The sequence below is a fragment of the Phalacrocorax aristotelis genome, chromosome 12 (genome assembly GCF_949628215.1).
Source record: "Phalacrocorax aristotelis chromosome 12, bGulAri2.1, whole genome shotgun sequence".
Taxonomy (NCBI): Eukaryota; Metazoa; Chordata; class Aves; order Suliformes; family Phalacrocoracidae; genus Phalacrocorax; species Phalacrocorax aristotelis.
The window spans coordinates 17,681,654-17,701,002 of NC_134287.1; positions in this window are offsets into that span (position 1 = coordinate 17,681,654).

Consider the following 19,349-nt stretch of genomic DNA (forward strand, 5'->3'; position numbering starts at 1 on the left):
TCACATTCTAGTTGGAAAATGCCAAAGAAGGTCAAATATCATTGACCGCAGTGTTTGTGAAGAGTTTCTGCCAAGTACAAGGCAAATCTATAAACAGTAAACATGACTTTACTCATATTCTTAGTCAATTCATTAGCAGAACCAAGCAGTAACTATGACTTGCAACTATTTTCTTATTTTGAACACATTTTATTTACCAAGTATTTGGCTTGTCACTTCTTTTAATTACACATTTTAGTAAGGAATATTGGGAAAGCTGTAAAGGTCACAACAAGGATCGTGAAGGATAAACCTTTGTCCTTAAAGCAATTCTTACTGGAAGAAAATATGATGATTGAGAGGTCAGTGGTGCTAGGGTAAGTACAAGATAAGTCACAAGCTATCTGAAGTAATGTTTCCTTTGATCTGCCAGGCCTTTCCATACCTAAGGAAATCCAGCGGGGGTACTAAAGGCTTTGCTAATCTTCCTAGTGATATGCTGAGGATGCTTAAGGTTGAGGTTAAAGAGGCCTTTCAGTGCAGCTTGACTTGTGAACTTTTGAAATACAGAACTGACCACCCTCCCAAAGATATTTGCAAAGCATCTGCTCACATTAGCAAATGTGTGGGCAACTGTATGTATGAGCTTGGGCCAGAAAAGTCAATTTAAAAAGAGAACCTCTAGATTAGCTCTGCCATTAGCAGTCCTGCCCAGGGCAGTGATACTGTAAGGTTCCCAGAGGGCTTCGTGAATAAAGTGTATTAAGAACAAGGATGGCTTAAAAGCCTTGAAGAAAATAGGAAATTAAAGAGCTGAGGAGTTGGTCAATACCTTTGACTATTATCAGACAGGTTGGTGGGTATAGCACAAACATTCTGGGGTAGACTCAAGCTTCTTATTCTAACCTAATTTTTAGGTTAACCTTTAACGTTACTGTAGCATTCACTTGAAATCACAACCAAAGTCAAGCATGAGAGTAGATTCAGCATTTGACTAAAGAGCTTGAAAGTAAACTTGGGAGGTATTAGTCATGAAAGTTCAAGAATCATCCATTAAAAAAAATTAAAAAGAGCTATGTAATACATATTGGCACCACTGAGGACTGAAGCAATTGATTTTGCCAGATGTTCAGTGTTCTGCTCCCGAACATGCCCTAGGGCCTGAACAGAGCAAACAGAGCATGTCTACAGCCTTTAATCAATGCGAGGTTCAGAAACTAAGACATCTACCAACCTAGTACTGTAAGGTGACTAGTTAGATGTGCTCAGATTGTGCCCAATACATATAAACACCACAGTTAGTTTGGCAGTCATGGTAACTTTCTTTCCAAAAAGAACAGGTCATCATTTGCATTGGCTCACAGGCAGGGCTCTTCAGCTAGCAGCCCACAGAGTGTACGTAGCTCCCAAAGGAGCCTGTAACGTGTCCTAGACCCTCCCACGTACAAGGTGATGCTGTTATCACACAAGTACAGATGAGACCTGGGTCAACAGTTGCCTTGGATGTGCAACTGTGGGATGCTTTCATGCCAGGTTTGCATCAGAGATGGCAAGAGAACCAACAGAGGGAGCACACGACAGGGTGGAACCAGGGCATGGGTTGCAGTGGGAATGAGACACTGCTGGTGGCCACTGAAACCGAAGAGGAAAAATGATCCAGGCGGTTGGTAGGAACCACTCAGACTTTGGGACTGAGGGCTGGAAAGCAGCATCATACAGCAAGGGGGCTGGGGTCAGCTCCCCTGCAGCTGGCTGAAGCCAGAGCAAACTCTTATTCACACAAGCTGGCTGGGGCAGCTCACTTCCAACTTTTCTCCAACCGGGCTTTCTCAATTAACCTATTAAAAAGCCCTATATGGGGCTTGTGGCTCAAATACCTGGTCAAGAAATAGAAAAGCACCTTCCTGTGTTGGTGATACCTGCAACCTACCTGCTAGTCTCTGCTGTATGGGACAGCCAACCTCCCTCCAAGGAAAAATAATATCCTTAAACACAGGCTGAAGTATAACTTTTCAAATACTCTCAGTTGCCCAAGAACTATTTAGTTGTTCCATGCAAAGTGAAATACCTTTAACATGAGAAATTCCCCACTTCAGAAAACCATACATTTTAGTGGTAAGCGTTAGAGCACATCTGTGGGAGGTAAAGGTTGAGTCACCTCAACCGAAGGAAAGAAATATTCCTGGGGTTTTACATTACAGGTGAGTACTTTAATCAGTGGTCTATGAGCAATTACTTAAATACAAGTTTTGAAGCACTGCTTTAGAATGTAGGTGTCCTGGGTTTGGTGGTGTTAGTATTTATTTGGTTTTGTCTTATTTAGGGACTTGAGTCATTACATTCCTGAGGAAAGTGGCAGCATTTTCACTTGAAATGACAGCGTGACTTTCAACTGCTTTCAACTGGCCTATTTTTAGATACGAAGTTAAGGCTCAGTTTCTGTGCAGAAGCAGGGATGTAGGTGCTTTGAAAACTTTACTGGCAGAAACAAAATACCTAGAAAAATTAGAAAACTGAAAATCTTGCTTGGGTTTTGAGGGCCCAGTCTTTGGATATGTAAATCATTAAGTCCCTGCTGTGACCTTGGTAAATGCACCTATGTGAAATTAGGCAGATCCAGATTCAGAATTTATTCCACTAATGTTTTGAGTATGTGTTATTCAAGATATGCACTTGGGAGTTTTAGCAAAAATAGAAAAAAAATTCATCCTTGTTTACTGCTTAGGGAAGCCCTTTCTAATGTGAAAGCCTTTGTCTATGGTTGATGAGGTGACATCTCTTAAAACCGTGGTGTGAGCTGGTGAAGGGTAAATATCCTTCCCTTTTTAAGCACCAGGGCTGGTGGCTTTACCTTTTGCAGCAATAGTCTGCTGGATAAAACAGATGAGAGGAAGTTCAGTGAGAGCCCCAAAAGTATTTTAAAAAGACGTGAAAGACCAGGTCTTGTTCAGAGCACACACTTCTTGCCCCACATTGAACAGGTTTCTAAGGGTTAGCTCCATGTAAACAGTAACAGAGGCTAAATAGGGCAGCTAAGTCAAAAGGTGAGATCATGGAAACCACTAATCATTTATTGCCTCACCTCAGAGGCCTCTCAACTACATGCGGCTGTCACTTTCTGGCTTTAAAGTTTCCCCTGGTTTTGAGCACTTCTGCAAACCCAAAATTGCCTTAACCCTGGCCCTGCCAAGCAGCCTGGCACATCATCTGCTCCACTGAGTCCCCAAAGGTACACACTCCCCACCTCACCCCATGAGGCCTCCAGGAGGGAAACATTCCCAGATTATGTCTAGCACATAATCTGTGTCTAGCTGTCTAGCTGATACATTAGTCTGCTTCTAAGAAAGCATGGTGGTAACCCTTCTTTTTCAAAAATTAATGAGAAAAAAAAGTCAGATTGTTATTTAAAAAAATAGAGCATTAGAGGTAATGGTAGATGAGACTTAGACCATATTTCCTGGTTCTAAGTCCAACAGCCATGCTGATGATTGGACTGGGTTGCAGTTCCTCCTCAGCCACCCTGCTGAAGCTGTACGGGTGTCAGAATGTGCTCATCTTTCTGTGCGCGGGAGAGGAAGGCTGGATATGCAAAATTATGACATTATGAGTAGATAGAAGTAGCGATTTGAGTTCTTTAATGCCCAACACTAAAGGTTTAACATCAAGGAGACTTAGGTGCATAAATACCTTGGAGGATCATAATCCATCAGAGTGAACCTGTACCCACAGACACAAGTTGGTTGGAAGTTCAGAAAAATCCCTTTTAACTTCGGAGTCCCAGCCAGCCAGCACTTCTCTTTGCGACACTGGGAAGACCCCAAGAAACTCTTTTCCAGGCTCTAGCACTTCACATCACTACTAAATGCTGCTGCAAGTTCTTTAATGGTGCTCAGTATCTAGCAGCTCACTTTGTCTTGGGAGTGAAGTATCTATAAAAAAACATATCCCGAACATTTCAATTAATCTATTTTTGTGCACTGAATTAACAATATGTTGAAAAATGAAAGAAGACCTGCCACGGGTAAGTTTTACATTTGTAAAATGTTAAAATGAAAGCTTATTAACACTGGAACTTCCTGGTCATTATTCTCTGTGGCACCTTTTGTGGACCACATCATTTCAAAATAAGAAGTGCCACCATTTCTTATTTACTTAAATCAAAAGTACATCTTTCTGCTGTGTATGTCAAAAACTAAGCCAGTAATATGGTCATAATTGAAGGTCCACAGGCAGACCTGTAACATTACCCAGCAAATTCTCTTAACACTTGATTGTTGTTTTCCTCAGGACAGTTTCTGGTACCATGTGTCCGTTAGTTGATATTGCTTTTGCTGGCTCCCACTTCCTCTGATGAGCATGTGGAGGTCCATATTGTCCATACACCTGCTTCTCAGAGACAGCATATCACCACCACCCAGAAATGTTTGGAAATGTTTATTTGTGTGGATGCATATGAACATGGAGATAAGTGTGTGGGAGCATGTTTATATATTTAACTATGCTGGAGTCAACTTTCTGGATGGAAGCTGATAAGGGTCAGATGAAAGTAAGCACTGAAATGATTGTTAAAACAATAAAAAGTCCTTTTTGTGTCCTCATAAAACAGTGCCTCACCGACACTGTTAAATGTCAATGTTAAAACATGTAACTAGGGCACGGATATATAGAGAACTATACCAGGTACCCTAACTATTGGATAAAACAAAGAACAGGAATTGGGCCAAATCTTGATGCTATTTGCATGGAGAAAACATTTAGTTGAATTTAAAGAGGTACAGGTTTCATCCAGAGAGAAGACAACAAAGAAAGGAGCAGAGCTGGAACAACACACAGTATGTGCATTATCATAACGTTGAAGTGTAAGGCATAACAACCATGGCCTATGCATGCAGAAAATTGAACAAAGCAGAAAAATTCAGAGTTTTATACTTATGAGGATATGTGGTTATGTGGTCACATGGGAGGACAGAGTGCCAGGAGGCTGCCGGCATCTAACACCAGATGAGGATCTGAATCACCCTGGGCCAGTCACGAGCTCTTTGTGTTTCATGGAAACCAAAATAAGGCAGGCAGAACCTTGCTGGAAACCAACACTGCATCTAAGAAATGTTTTCCAAGTCAGGTCATGAACATAAAGATTCCTCTGGAAAGTACCTAACAGTGCATTTACTATGAAGACACATTTTCAAAAAACCTCCAAAGACAGTTTCTGCAAAAGTAGTCCAACGATGCTGTGAGCAGTTTGAGGGCATTCCCCCAAAAACTCTCTATCCCCAGTAATATTAAGCTTCCAAATTCCCATGAGACCTTCCCCTTATTGATGCTGAAAATAAAGTGGCTATTTTCTGAGCTTCTCTGCATTTTATTAAGCCCTGAACTGCAGTGGAGGCCAGAAGAGGAAAGAAATCCTGTGAGCTTTTAGTTCTATTGAAGTCAATGGCCAGTATTGGATCAAGTTCTGTGGGCAAGACTTCTTTCTGTACTTTTTGATATATAAAACCACGTTGCATGGATGAAATTAGAAATTACTGAGTTCTGGTAATAATAATAATAGCAATCTAATGTAAGTTTGAAAAGAATAAAATTTGAGTAATTCATAGCTTCAAGCAATATCGATCTTTCACATTAGCCGTTGGCCCCTGATCATATGCTGTTGCTTAATTCGTTGGATATTTATGGTAGTTGCATCAGCTGTTTTTAAGTGCTGTGTGTTTTTACACTCATCAGTAGTATAGACTTCCAGTTTATTTACACTGGGAAGTTTTGGGGCGTACGTAACTCGAAGTTGTGTAACGTGGAACAACTGTTGTGCAACTGTTGTGTTGAGTACACACTTAATTTGTACTTAAGCTTCTTCCATCTGAAATCCTCTGTCTATGCATTTAGGGATTTTTTTCCTTCTGTAGAGTATACAATGTCTGCCAAATATGCTTGAATTCTGGGTCTTTGGGGTCACACACAGACAAAATATCTCCCATCTCTCCACTCCATCCATCTGTTTTTTTTTGCAAGTCAGTGCTGTTTTTGTAGCCCAGGGTCAGTAGGGTGGAGAAAATGGTTGAGCTCTGTGAGCCAAACAGCTGTTGCACAAAAGATAGTGCTGCAGAGCCAGGCTGGTAAGCAGCGGTGGATGCCAAAGGTAAGCCTTCTCATAGGAAGGCCACCACCGGAACACAGATGGGGAGACCTCTTCCTGAGGCCAAAGGATGCACTGCCCAAGGACAAAGAAGAGCTAGCATTATGTGAAGGGTTCATGCAGTAAACATGACAAACAAAGGGGCTGTAACTAAAAATTAAAATGGCACTTCCCAAAGGAGCAGATAGAAAAAGAAGTAAATGCGAAAAAGCCCTTGAAATTATGAAAAACACTAATGGAAAGAGATGGAAAAAGGGAGGTCATATACACATGGCAGTTGACAGGTGAAAGCTGATTTCCTTTTGGGTTTCTGTTTAGTAACAGATGTGGCACGAAGTTCCAGTAGAATAAAAAAATCACAGAAACCACACCAGGAGCATTGAGAGGTGTGGGCAGGATGGTGTCTGTCACAGAAACAAAGCATATTTATATGGTTTGAAAGGGCAACCGTTGACATACATGACAAGAAACGTAAAATGGTTCTATAATTTGAGCCACAGATAGCTTGACAGGTTTCAAAGCATATGAGACTGGTTCAGAACCTTTTTAATACAACAGGTCTCCTAAGTGAAAACAGATCTAGTTTGTGTCATCTTAGCCAAGGCATGCTCCAGGCAGAGGGGAGCCGAGGGGGTCCTTCCAACCCAGCCACCAGCTGCAGAGGCAGGTTGGGACTTCTCCAGTCTCAGCTGAATCAACTGTGTTCATGCTAGTATTGCATGAGGGTGGCTTACAGCAGCAAGAGCAATACTGAAGATCACCAGCCAAAAATTGAGAATAAACCAACTAAGACACAACCCATTTGGAAATCAGGGGAGATGAAGGAAGGCCAAGAGGAGCATGGTCAGCCTCCAGGCCCCCTTCCTCACCCAAACCCCCTTTACCTGAAAGCAGGATGGCAAAAAGCAAGTACATTGAACTGGGAGTTTTGGTAGCTGAAAGCCAGCTGCATGGCCTAATTCTTGGGATACACCATGATCAGTCTTGTACACTGCAATGCTGCTTTAAAGATCACTTGTAAAAACAGTAGTAGTGTTAGTAGTGTCTAGCATTAAGGGAAACAGCAAGCCGGTTTTAATTGCCTAGGGTGACATACAGTTATATTTAACCATTGTAAGGGACTCTGGCTGGGTGTTTCTCACCACTGTTACATGTCTGCAGTCTCCAGCTTCAGGGCTACAATCATCTAGTTTACATTTCTTCTTGTCAGACGTAAGCCTGAGTGCGTGCCCTAGCACATATGCCAGAGAGGGACAGGCATAAATACAGAGATGGAAATTTCCCAAACACATTTGTCATAAGGTCAGATAAGTGGAGAGAAGCTTGATCCAGTTAATAATTAATAGCAGATTTTTAAAGTAGGAAAACTCATCTTGTTTGTAATAATTCACTGTCACAAAATGGGATTACGTTCTGCTGAATTTATGAGGGAAATCCTCAAAGCTCTGCTTATTTTTTGGTGCCAGATGACGCAATTTTGTTATCCTTATCAATAATTTGTGATAGAATGAAGTATTTAGTATGATTTATACAAAAGAGTTTATGGCTTCATTGTAAATAAACACTGTTCATTTTGTGCCATTAAGTCTTGAAAGCTGAACCAAGAAATATGTGTTTTAAGATGCAGTTTAAAAGCTAGTGAAGATCAAAAATGATAAATAGCATGACAATCTTTCTGGGAAGGATCTAAGTCTTCATGCTGCCAGGACATAAGATAACCTCTAATTAATGGGGGCTAGTAAGAATTTTTTCCTGTCAGCAAGTTACTTCATAATTGCCTTCTGTAAGGCTTCCTGTACTTTTCTCTGAAGCAGCTGGTGTGCTTCTGCAGGAACAATATGATAAAATCAGTAAAGCCCCGATCCAGTCCTGTGTCTTTTTTATGGGAACTTCTCACCACCCCAAGACCCAGGTTCAGCTTGTTGCTTTGTTAGCTAAAAACTGCCAAACCCAAGGCAGAAGAAATTACTTCCTTCCTTTAGTGAGGTCTTCACTTGTGACAAGAAAAACAAAACCCAAATCCTTCAACTCATGTGTTGGCATGTAGGAAGGAAGGTAAAATCACTTTTTTCAGTGACATTGTCCTGAAAATCAGTTACACAATGCATGTGTATAGTATTCTTATAACAGGGTGAGCTAAACATCTTATGTCTTGGGAGGGTGTCTTTTTGTTCGTTTACAAGCAATCTAGCCCCAACCATCATCTGAGCTTTGGAGCTGTGTTTAGCAAGCCTTCTGCTTTGCCCTTGCCCTCAACTTTGTTGCTTATCATTTTCCCCTAATATTCCCACTTATCTTCATGAAAATTTCTTTTGGACTAAAATCTCATTTTTGCCATATAATTGGGAGACCTCCAAAATAACCTAGTGATTGCAGTCACAGAGTTCAAAGATAAATGGAGAAAACTGCCCTCTGGAAGTGCCTTTGCCCTTTTGTCTGTTACACAAAGAAGCTAAGGGCTTAGATTGGCTTAGTTTAACTTTAAGCTAATTGAAGTTGGTGCAATGAATCACATCTTATGTATCTAATGTCTCATTGGAAAGGAGATTTTTTGATCTCTAGCTGATCGTGTAGTCTGGAGGAGGCTGAGGGGAGACCTTATTGCTCTCTACAACTACCAGAAAGGAGGTTGTAGCGAGGTAGGTGTTGGTCTCTTCTCCCAAGTAACAAGTGATAGGACAAGAGAAAATGGCCTCAAGTTGCATCAGGAGAGATTTAGGTTGGATATTATGAAAAATTTCTTTACTGAAAGAGTGGTCGGGCATTGGCACAGGCTGCCCAGAGAGGTGGTGGAGTCACCATCCCTGGGGATTTGCAAAAATGTGTGGACATGGCACTTTAGGACATGGTTTAGGAGGCCTGGGGGTGTTGGGTTGATGGTTGGACTTGATGATCCTAGAGGTCTTTTCCAACCATAATGATTCTATGATTCTATGTAGTCTAAGATAATAACATATGTCCACTTTTTAAAATACAGAAAGTAGGCTGGGAAAGGGAACATTTCTAATGAGTGATAAAACTGCTTGCTTTGGAAGATGATCCCTCATGTAGTTCAGGGTCTGAGCCAAATACAGGAAGACTTCACTGGAAGTGAATGAGCTTTTGTTTGTCATCTAGGCAGTACAATAGTTGGACACTTTACTACGGTGTATTTGCAATTCACCCACACCCTTTTCTTTCATCACTGTCAAAGGATGAATTATATTCTTTTCTTTCCTTGTTTGGACATGTACCAGAAAAAATTAATCTATTCATGCTTCAGATCCCTATGACTTCTAGAGTTTGCACTGATGATCAGTTACTATCTGTGAATAAAGCTTTTAGACCTTATTCTAACCATTACAGCACTAATTATAGTTTCCTTAAGTAAAATTCTCCTAAACTATAATTACCCATAAGATTATAAGTTGGCAGTTACACAAGAAATTGTATGACAAGATTCTAACAGGGGGCTGAGCTCACTCTACTGTCCCAGTCAATCCAATCTGTTGAGAAGAAAAAAGCAGTTAACACTGGAAAATCATCTATGTATTCCCCCAACCCCAATATCTGCAGAAAACTCATTTCATATTCAGTATGCATTGTTCAGTCTGCAGTGCCGCTCTCAATTCTCAGCTCATGTAAACAGATGTTGATCTGCTGAATACTGATTCCCATCAGTTCTGGCTTTGGCTCAAAATAGAGTTCTCATCCCTTTGTATTTAAGGTGAGGTACACTCTTAACTACCACTGAAAAGGAGAACAACTCTAATACATGTTATTTTTTCTGAAGAAAACACAAGGAATTTTGGAGGACAGTTCTAGTAAAAAAGACACTATTGCCTATGCCCTTATGAATGTTCACTGTTCCTCTGTTCCTTTCGTATGCATGAAATACGCATAGTTCACGGCTGTATCAGAATTCAGCTTGCCAGAAATAAACGTGCATTGGAAAGAAGATGATGTCTCAGCTTTGTAGAGTGCACCACTGTATTAATTTTCTGTGTCTGGTAGTCAACAATGCTGACACTTAACGGGAGAAAGTGATCCCTGGTGTAACTCCAGTGACCCCTGTGGAATTACCCATGACAACTCTCATCTACTGAGTGGCAAGAGAAAAACAGGACTGGAAATTTGGAATGAGTTCAGACTTTAGAATATATGGAGCACTGGGGCTAGAGCAGACGTTTTCTTATCATCCTCTGTAAATCCACACTCCCTTCCTGTACATGACCAGCTAGTTTCTTAAACACAAAATACATGAGCAGCATAAAAGATCTTATTCCTCCTTATGTAAATGTGATTTTATGTGACACAAGCCATTGCTCTTTGAACTGAATTTTGTTATCTGCCTCTAGAATCTGGTGGTTTGGCTGCATGACATTGACTTCCAGCTAAAATAATTTACTCCCCAATTAATTTAACAGACAACATTTCAAGCAATTAAGAGGATTAATAATGTATTTTCATACTCTTAAAAAAAAAACATCTGTGAGGAGCTTTAAAAACATGCAGCATAATATTATAAAACTCACTTTGCTTTTCCTTAGATATTAGCTGGGAAAATTGTCAGAAAGTTCCATAAATGTTTTAAGCTCCCCTACCTACATATATAAGCCAGCTACCAGAATTGCAAATGCATTTGAATTGAAGACTACCTGTTTTCTTTCACAAAACTGTACTGTAGGACTTTTTTTTCTGTTAAATAACCCACTTCTGCTACACTGCTTGGATGAAAAAAAAAAAAAAAATCTATTCCATGCGTATTCCTGCTGGATTCCACATGTCTGATGATGCTGCAGTAGCACTGGAGGATTTGAGTATAGCTGTGCCTTCCCTCAGCTCTGAAAAGCACATCCCTTTGTTCCTTTGGGTAGATTTCAGAACTAAAATTGCATATGCTGAAGATTTGCTTGGAATTAAAACACACTTTGCATATGCATAGAACAGGGGCGGAAAGGGCATGGTTATGTGGAAGCAAATGCAATTACATGGGAACGAGGCACACTAAAGCACTGAAGCTGTAAGCCAGGATCAGTAATTGTATTACTGATATATATTACTGTATACTTCTGATGTAAGAGGCACTTCAATTTAAGAGCAAATTTAAAAGTTTGAGGAGAGTGCCTTAAAATTACTAAAGCATTTCATGATATGAGGAGGGCTTTAATTTAGGAGACAATTACTAGTATTCTCACATTCCTGCATATTGAAAACCTGAAGGCATTACAATTTTCTCTCTATGTCTGCCCCTATTGTGCTTTTTAATAAGACCGAGTTCTGGCTTCCAAACATCAATGTTTGCTCTTGTTTTACAAAGTCTTTTTCTCTGCTTGTTGCTTAAAGAGTTCTTGTTACTTCCTAATTTTCATGAACAATATAAGAGGATTTAAAAACAGCAGCGATGAACTCAGGCCTATGATCCCATAGACATTGCTGTGACCTCGCTCACATCCATTTAAAGAAAATATTTGGGTTCTGTGGGGTTCTGAAAATGTGAATATTTTATTTCTAACTACACAACAGGTGCAATGTTGGAATCAGTTTTACACAGGCATAATTCCTTCAGTTTCGATGGAGTTTCTAAAGATTCATTGTCAGAGGAAGTGACTAAATACACTGCAGCCTGAAAACATAGCTTCAAAACAAAGTCACAGAAAGTCTTCTCTCCTTATTTAAAGAGAAGCACAGAAATTCATTTAAAATATATTTTTATATATATGCATATACACATATGAAAAAAAGACAGAAAGAAGGAAAGGATCCTTTGTTTTGTATTCAAAATTCACCTTACTACCATGACAGCTATTAATTAGCATTAATCCTGCAATTACAATAGCCATCACTTTTGCTCTCAGATTAGGAATGAACTGAGGATACTATGGCACTGTAAGCCTCGGCTTCTCTTGTCAGACCCAAAGCTCACTACCTGAAGAGTCACATCACTTGCAGACTGAGCGAGGAAGGGGCGTGGCAAGAGCTGAAATCTATGACCACAGGGTTAGCTTTACACCTAAGAAGTAGGACAGTATCATAGTGAGCCCAGAACCAGATTTTCAAAAGGCATCAAACAAGATCTTTAAATACTTTGGAAAACCTAGTCTCTTGAGTCCATAAAATCTCTTAGAAATCAGTGAGGTCCATTCACTCGCATCACTTTGTTTCATGTGAATCCCTCTTCTCCAGAGATTTTTCACAAACATTTAAAAGATTAATATGAAAAAATGAAAACCAAATATGAAAAAAATGAGAACCAACTCAGCATTGAAGAGGACTAAGAGAAAAAGAAATAGCTGATTTAATTAGGTTTTAAAGGATGATTCAGAGCAATATGAATCTCAATGAAAGGACAAAAATAATTACAGGTGATCAATGCCAAACCATCTAAAGGTAAGGAATTTAGTTAGCCTTGAGCACAGTATATAACACACCCAGTTCTTCCTTCTGTAGATAATTTAGTGCATCCACTAATTTAGGTCATGGAGTTTCTTTTACACTTGTAATTATTTTTAATGCTGACATTTCTTTTGCCATTAGCGACAGAGTGCTGATAGCATAACCAATCAAATTTCTCTAAAACATAGAAGCATTTCTATTTTGTTATTCCTGGAGCTAAAATGGCAAGAGTAAAACAAATGACATCAAGCACTCTGCCACTCGATAGATCACTACAAAATTAGCAAGATGCAAACAGGGCTACATTCCATATTTTTTTTAGCTCTGTCTGTGACTCAGTAGCATTCCTCAGCCACGGGTTTATTTATGATGGTGTCAAAAGCCTAGCTCTTAGGAGGCCATTTCTTATCAGTGTTAAGGCCAAAGTGAAGCTCTAATTTCAAAGATTTAATTCTTTATGAAGATTTGTTTCATACCTATACCTTCCAAAGTACTTTAAAAGATGTTGCTTTCTTTCCAGTGATTCAATTGAACACATTAATATAAGTGTTGAGAAGATAAAATATTTTGCCATTGACAAGAGCTGTAGGACCACCATCTGGATGGACTGGATTGAGAGTATGGATTTTGTTAAATGATGCATTTTGGTAGTCCAGAAAGAAAAGCACTGTTTCTTGGGTCAGATCCTACTCAATATGTTTCCATTTTTTGGATTATGGGAGGTGAAAGCTAATGTCCATAGGTAGGCTTTCCCCTCACCATTTAGGGGGCTTTGTAAGCCTTATTTTACAGGGAAAAAATTATGGAAGTATGAATTAGGTCTTAAATTTCCATATTGGATAACCTGCATTTATGTAGGTGGGAAGCAACAAATTGTCAGAATTTTAAACCACAACTGGAAAACGGTTGTACCCCACTGCATGAGTGCAAAATCTGGGACATGTTCATTAGGTAAATAAATACTACAGGAGGCCTTTCATGACTAGGGCTGATGCTTTCTTACAATTTTATTTGTCCCATTTTGTGGTATTTCTCTTCTGCTTCTATTAAAGCAGAATCCTTAATGTAACACCTCTTAATTCAGCTACCTATATCCAGACATGTATCCTTAGTTATACATTTAGCAAAATTATGTATTTTTAGTGAGGTCGATTCCAATCTAAAGAAATGATACTAGGGAAATATATTCTCTGTCTGACCATGAAAAAACCAATCCAACAATAAGCATGCCAGCCCTTGGAGATAAACAACCACAGTGGAGAAAAATAAGCCCTGTTAGTGATGAAGGGTAGATCCCATTTGATTGTAAATTAAACCTAAAGGGAAGTTTGACTGTGAAAGGGACAAAGAAGTCAGTCTTAAGTTTTTGAGGAGTGCTGGCTGTGGAAGTATTTGCTTCTATATTCCTCAAAATGAACGGACAAGCTTCTGCTCCCTGCAGTGGTAGCGTCAGGTGTCATAAGAATATGCCCTTGTCCAAATGGCAGGTGGCACAGACAGTGAAACGTCTAAAACAAAGGAACTGGGATAGAGTTTTCCCACTTAAAAACATGCATCGTGCTCAGGTTTAGTTTGTATGGCTAGAAGGTCTCATGGCAGTCAGGCAAGTCCCAGCCTGCTTGCATTTACAGGTGTGCTCCACTGCTCACCTTCATTGCATGGTCCCTTCTCCAGCCCGCAGAGTGACATGGAGCCAGAGCTTCACTGTAGTAAGAGGGACCTCTGAACATGACTTTACATTGGGTGGCAGCTGGTCTGGAAGAGCCTGTGCCCTCCACAACTGCTTCTTGCCATGGGCTGCAGCTGAAGGGTTTGCTGCCTGCTGGAGCCTTCAGTCCTGGGGCTTCTGCTGCTGGTGGGCCGCAGGACCGGGCAGCTGCCTCTGCACAGCCCTGCTGACCAGCACCTCATGCAGACCTCCTCCTCGCTAACACCCAGGGTGCAGAGGTGTTCGAGCAGCCTCACTTTCCCCACTTCTGCTTGGGACTGTGACCTGAACAGCCTGGCGGAGCCACTCAGGGAGAAAGCATGTGTCCTGTCCCCTGCCTGCAGTGAGTGTGGCAAGGTGTGAAGCCCTATTCCAGGCTAGAGGAGGCTTTTGAAAAGCTCCAAAGGGAGTCAGGAACATGGTGGCCATCGGCCAGCACCAGAATTAGCCACGACAGCACATGTCTGAAAGGCCACCCTAAATCATGCTGTTTGTTGTACCAGCACACGGCAGGAACAGCCTGCTGCCTTCGGGCTGCTCATCAAATTCCCAGCTCTGCAATGTGGCCAGTATTCACCATGCTGCTGGGAGAGACGGTGGATGCTTGTTCCCATTTCCCAGCAAAAGAACATTGTATGAGAACATCCTAATATGCCATTCTTCCATACCAGAAGCTATATAATTAAACATACCCATTAAGCTGGTCACTACATAAAAAGTAATGAACTCCCATCTCTCTGCAGACCAGTACTTCACACAGTAAAATTAATGGGACTGTGAAACCAGCCATTGCCTGGCAGGAGCAGCCATTTTAGGGGTGTGCTCTGGGCAATTAGGAAAGCAGTTACAGATCTTTTCCCTCAAACTGTGGAAGTCAACAGAGAAATTGGTATTTTGACTAAATAGAAGACAATGCCTACTTTTAAAATTTAGTCTTCACATTAGAAAATGGAAGTTAGATATAGCTGCTTCTCTTGCTTTGCCACGAATATGATTTTTTAAAGCCTCCCTGCATTATAATTTAGGTGCAAGCTTAGCAAAATACAAAACCTCAAAACATGCAAATAAATCAGTCACTCTTGTGTTATGTATCTCAGTAAATATGATCCAAAAATAATTTTGGGTGTAGTTTTCAAAAGTTAGTATTGCATAAACTAAATACCCTGCAGCACAATTGGACTGACTTGAATTATAAAGTAAAATAAATACACTTTGGGAGGTGTTTCTTGTTGCTGTTGTTTTACTTTTCTTTTTACCTTTAAAAAGTTGCATTATAGCTCATAATACTTGATAAGTGAAAATTAGGAATGTCATTTAAAAGAATGAAGTAATTTAGTTTTGTGCTGTAGGTTTCTAACATATGCCTCTGGAAATGTTCTCGCCTATCCCAGTTACTTTCCCCTTCTTAAATAATTAAGCAAGGATAGGACATGCCTCAGAGATGCATGTGAAAGCTCTTTTTAAAAAAGAATTCAACCTCTGACTTTTACAAGCAGAGACTTGATTTCTAGATATGAGTTCTTTGCCTGCTTTTCACTAAATTTTGCTTTACAGTCATTTGGGAAACTGTACCCGAGTCTTTATTGTGCATGACACTTGGAGTTCTTTTTTATTGACTTATGCTGCTTCTTGCCAAAGTTAAAATGTTGGAAGCAAGGCTGCTGGCATGTAAGGATATGTATAAAGAATAAAATTACTTTGAGTGGAAATAAAAGAAACAAAACAAAATAAACTTTTCCCTTTTTATGGACATGTTTACTTCACAGACAGTAATAATAGAACCAAGCCAAGCTAGCAGTCATGGGAAGATGCAGGTATTTTGGGGCATCCAACACTTCCATTAGCAATAGGAGTCTTGTGGTTCAGCCACATACTCTTGGATGTGGACAGGAGGAAGAGCTTTACCTCAGCACTCCTTATTTCTCAAACATCTTCTCTACCTTTAACTCCTCAGTTTCCTTCATGATCTTCCACCTTAGTTTTCCCTTTTTAATTTTCCACTTTGCCTCTTTTCTGAATTTCTGTGGGCTATCTGAAGGTATGAATTATTTGAGGACTTGAATTATTGTGGGATTATTTTTGTGTACCAGTTATTTTAAAGAGTTATTTTAATTTATATATATGAAAATGCAAGTTCATACTCCCTTAGTTCTATCTAAGCAGGAAAACACAAAACAACTTTTCAGGAGATTTGCTTTTACCAGCTATCATCCTTTCCTCACGCAGATGAACAAGGGGAATTTCAGGAAACAGGTTAGTCATCCCCCCCTCCAATTTTTATGGCGCATTTGTCTGAACTGTGGGTTTTGGCACAGGTGAGAGCAATGCAGGGGCTTCTCTACCAATCATGCACCCCGTCTTTGTTACCTGGAGCACTGAAGCTTTAGCCTTCTGCTCACCCTGATCTGGTCCCCAGTCTGTAATATTTTACATCCTCAGTCAGTGGGAAGAAGTGCACAGTAGGTAAGTTGATGAGATGCTCTACAGGAAACGTGCCTTTCTTAGGGAATCCCCACGGGGAGATGAAGGTTGCACTCTGCCTCTTGGCTCCATCTGTGTGGCACACACCAGGGAAGTAAAAAAGAAATATCTTGGTGATTAGCTTTTCTTTTAAAAGCAAGCTGTTTTTTCAGTAGGATTTTCCTATTGTAGAGGAATACAAGTGTGCAAGCTTAACCCTTTGTTTTCATATTAAACCATCGACTCGCAAATAAACTTTCTTACATTTAAATCTTCCTTGCATTTCTACTGCTCCCATGCATACATTCCTACAGAAGGAAAGAAGGAGGCCAGCTGAGATGAGGACGAGATCTGATGAGTTCCCAGCAACGCCAACAATCTCAGCCTGTGTTTGTTGAATTTTTCTTAGCATGTCCTGAGGTTTTCAAATACACCAACAGTTCAGTTTGCAAAGGCCAGAACCCAAGATTTAATATTTTCAGTCACAGAAGCAAATACTTTACACATTTCTACTATGTCTGTACTTGGCTTAGGGAAAAAAAAAAACACATCAGCTTTCAAGGCCAAATTCAAATCCATCAAGTCTCACCTGTGTTCATACTGAAATCAAATCAGACTATGAGTTTCACATGTTCTTAAGCAAAATCAAAACAATATTTAGTTCACTGATTAAGATGCATTAATTCACCCAAAGGACTGGTGTTACAGTGTGTGACCAATTCAGTGGTTGCCTACTCCTGTGTCCATGATAGCAATACCCCAGCTAGCTGGTTTAAACCTCACATGGGGAGCTTAGTCCAGCTCACACTGTCACGGTATGTGTGGCTTTAAAACCACACAGATAAAAAGGTTGGCTTAGTTCTCAGAGCTCTGTAGGGTAACCCATCTGTGTAAGCCCATCTTCATGGTTTTCATCACCTTAGAATATACTCAGTCTGGTAAATGTGAAAAGAAACAACATACGCAGAAACACACAGGTTTTTTGTTTTCAAATTATTACCGTCTGGGTCTTGGGAGTATTTTCTGTTTGTAGAACTACCTGTACATTCTTACAAATAAGTGTACCTGAATTACAATTATTCAAGGTAAAGCTGCCTGTCTCTATGGTTACGGTATTTTTGGTATACAGGTTGGTAGGAAAGGAATTCCCTCACGTACCTCTGCACTAAATTATCCAGTCTAGCCACATCCTGCCAGAACTAGTTTTAAGAGGGTAAAATAGAGATAATTTTTGACACTGACCACCTCTGCCCCTGGAAGGTCTCACCTGCTGTTCAGAATGGCATTTTCTTTGGGCCAACAATTCAGGAGCAGTCTCTGTTCCCTCTCCCCTCGTACACACACTTCTTGGGGGGAGTGGGAAAAGCAGAAACGGTTGATGTGAAGCTTGAAATCATCCTGATGGCACTCATAAATTTAAAGCGATATGGCCTTCCCAGGCTGTGCAAGGTAAGATGATAGTCAACCTATCGAATAGTTCTGCTAAGCAAGGCAGGGCCCATTTATCTGAGCAAACAGCAGATACAGAAACTTGAATGTGGAGCTAATAAAACCTACGGCTCAATGGTGGCCACAGAACATCAAGAACAGGGTCAGAAGTGGACAGAGGAACATCTGATAGCAGAACAAAGCACCTTACACTGAATTAATTAGATTGCTTGTTAACAGCTTCTGAAGTGAAATACTTGTGATCAGCAGCTAAAAACACAATTGCCTTTCCTGAATAAAAACCAAGAGGTTTAGGAGGAGTCACGTTCTTTAGCTGAGTAATGCTGGGTGCTTTATCTGAGTACTTACTATTAACGTGGAGCTGCTTCTTGCTTATTGAGAATCAGACCGAGCAATGTGGAAGGGCTATTGAAGCAGAACTGCTTGGGCAATGAATAGAGGGCATCAGGGCATTGCATGCCCGGATCTCTCTGCAGCACCCTGTATGGACATCGCTGAGGCACTGAGACCAGCTCAGTGTTCCCTCAGGTCAGGCATGAAGATGGCAGCATGCTGTCTGAGATAAACACTGGGGAGAAAGTCTGTCCAAATGCATAGAAAGATATTTTTTCTTGTCCTTCTGTAGTAGTTGAGGATAAGAATGAATGTCATATTTATCGGGAAATATTAGTATATGTTATTTCAGCTTTCTATGCTGCACAGGGTAAGAAAAATAATAAGGCAGTGAGATAAGACAAAAACCCAGGGAGAAAAGAAGAAATCCAATGGGATTAAATATAATGGGACTTCTGCCTAACAGAAGTCTTTTCCATGCTTTTGTGTGGGATTTTGTGCTTCAGCAATGTGGTACTGTCGGCACTGGCTTCTACTATGCCATATTATGTGGTGATTGTGAGTGTTCATTCAGGAGTAAAACCTCGACTAGTAAGGTCTAGAAGTAATACAAAAGTTTGTCTGATAATTAAAAACACTGCAAGGTCTAAACCTAAAGGGTTTATAGACAACAGAAATCAAAACTCCTCTGTCAGTCATTTTGGACTGGTGAAACTAAAAATAACACCCCATAATGAGCTACTCTGTTTTCCTTTTTTTTTTTAAATGAAAAATTCCATTTTAAAATTAACTTGTTTTGACTGAGCAATACAAAGGCAAAACATGAAAATAAAATAGTCCACATTTGGCACCCATGTTTCTAACCAAAATTGCAAATACTGCCTGAGCCTATGCGCTCATTTTTCCTGG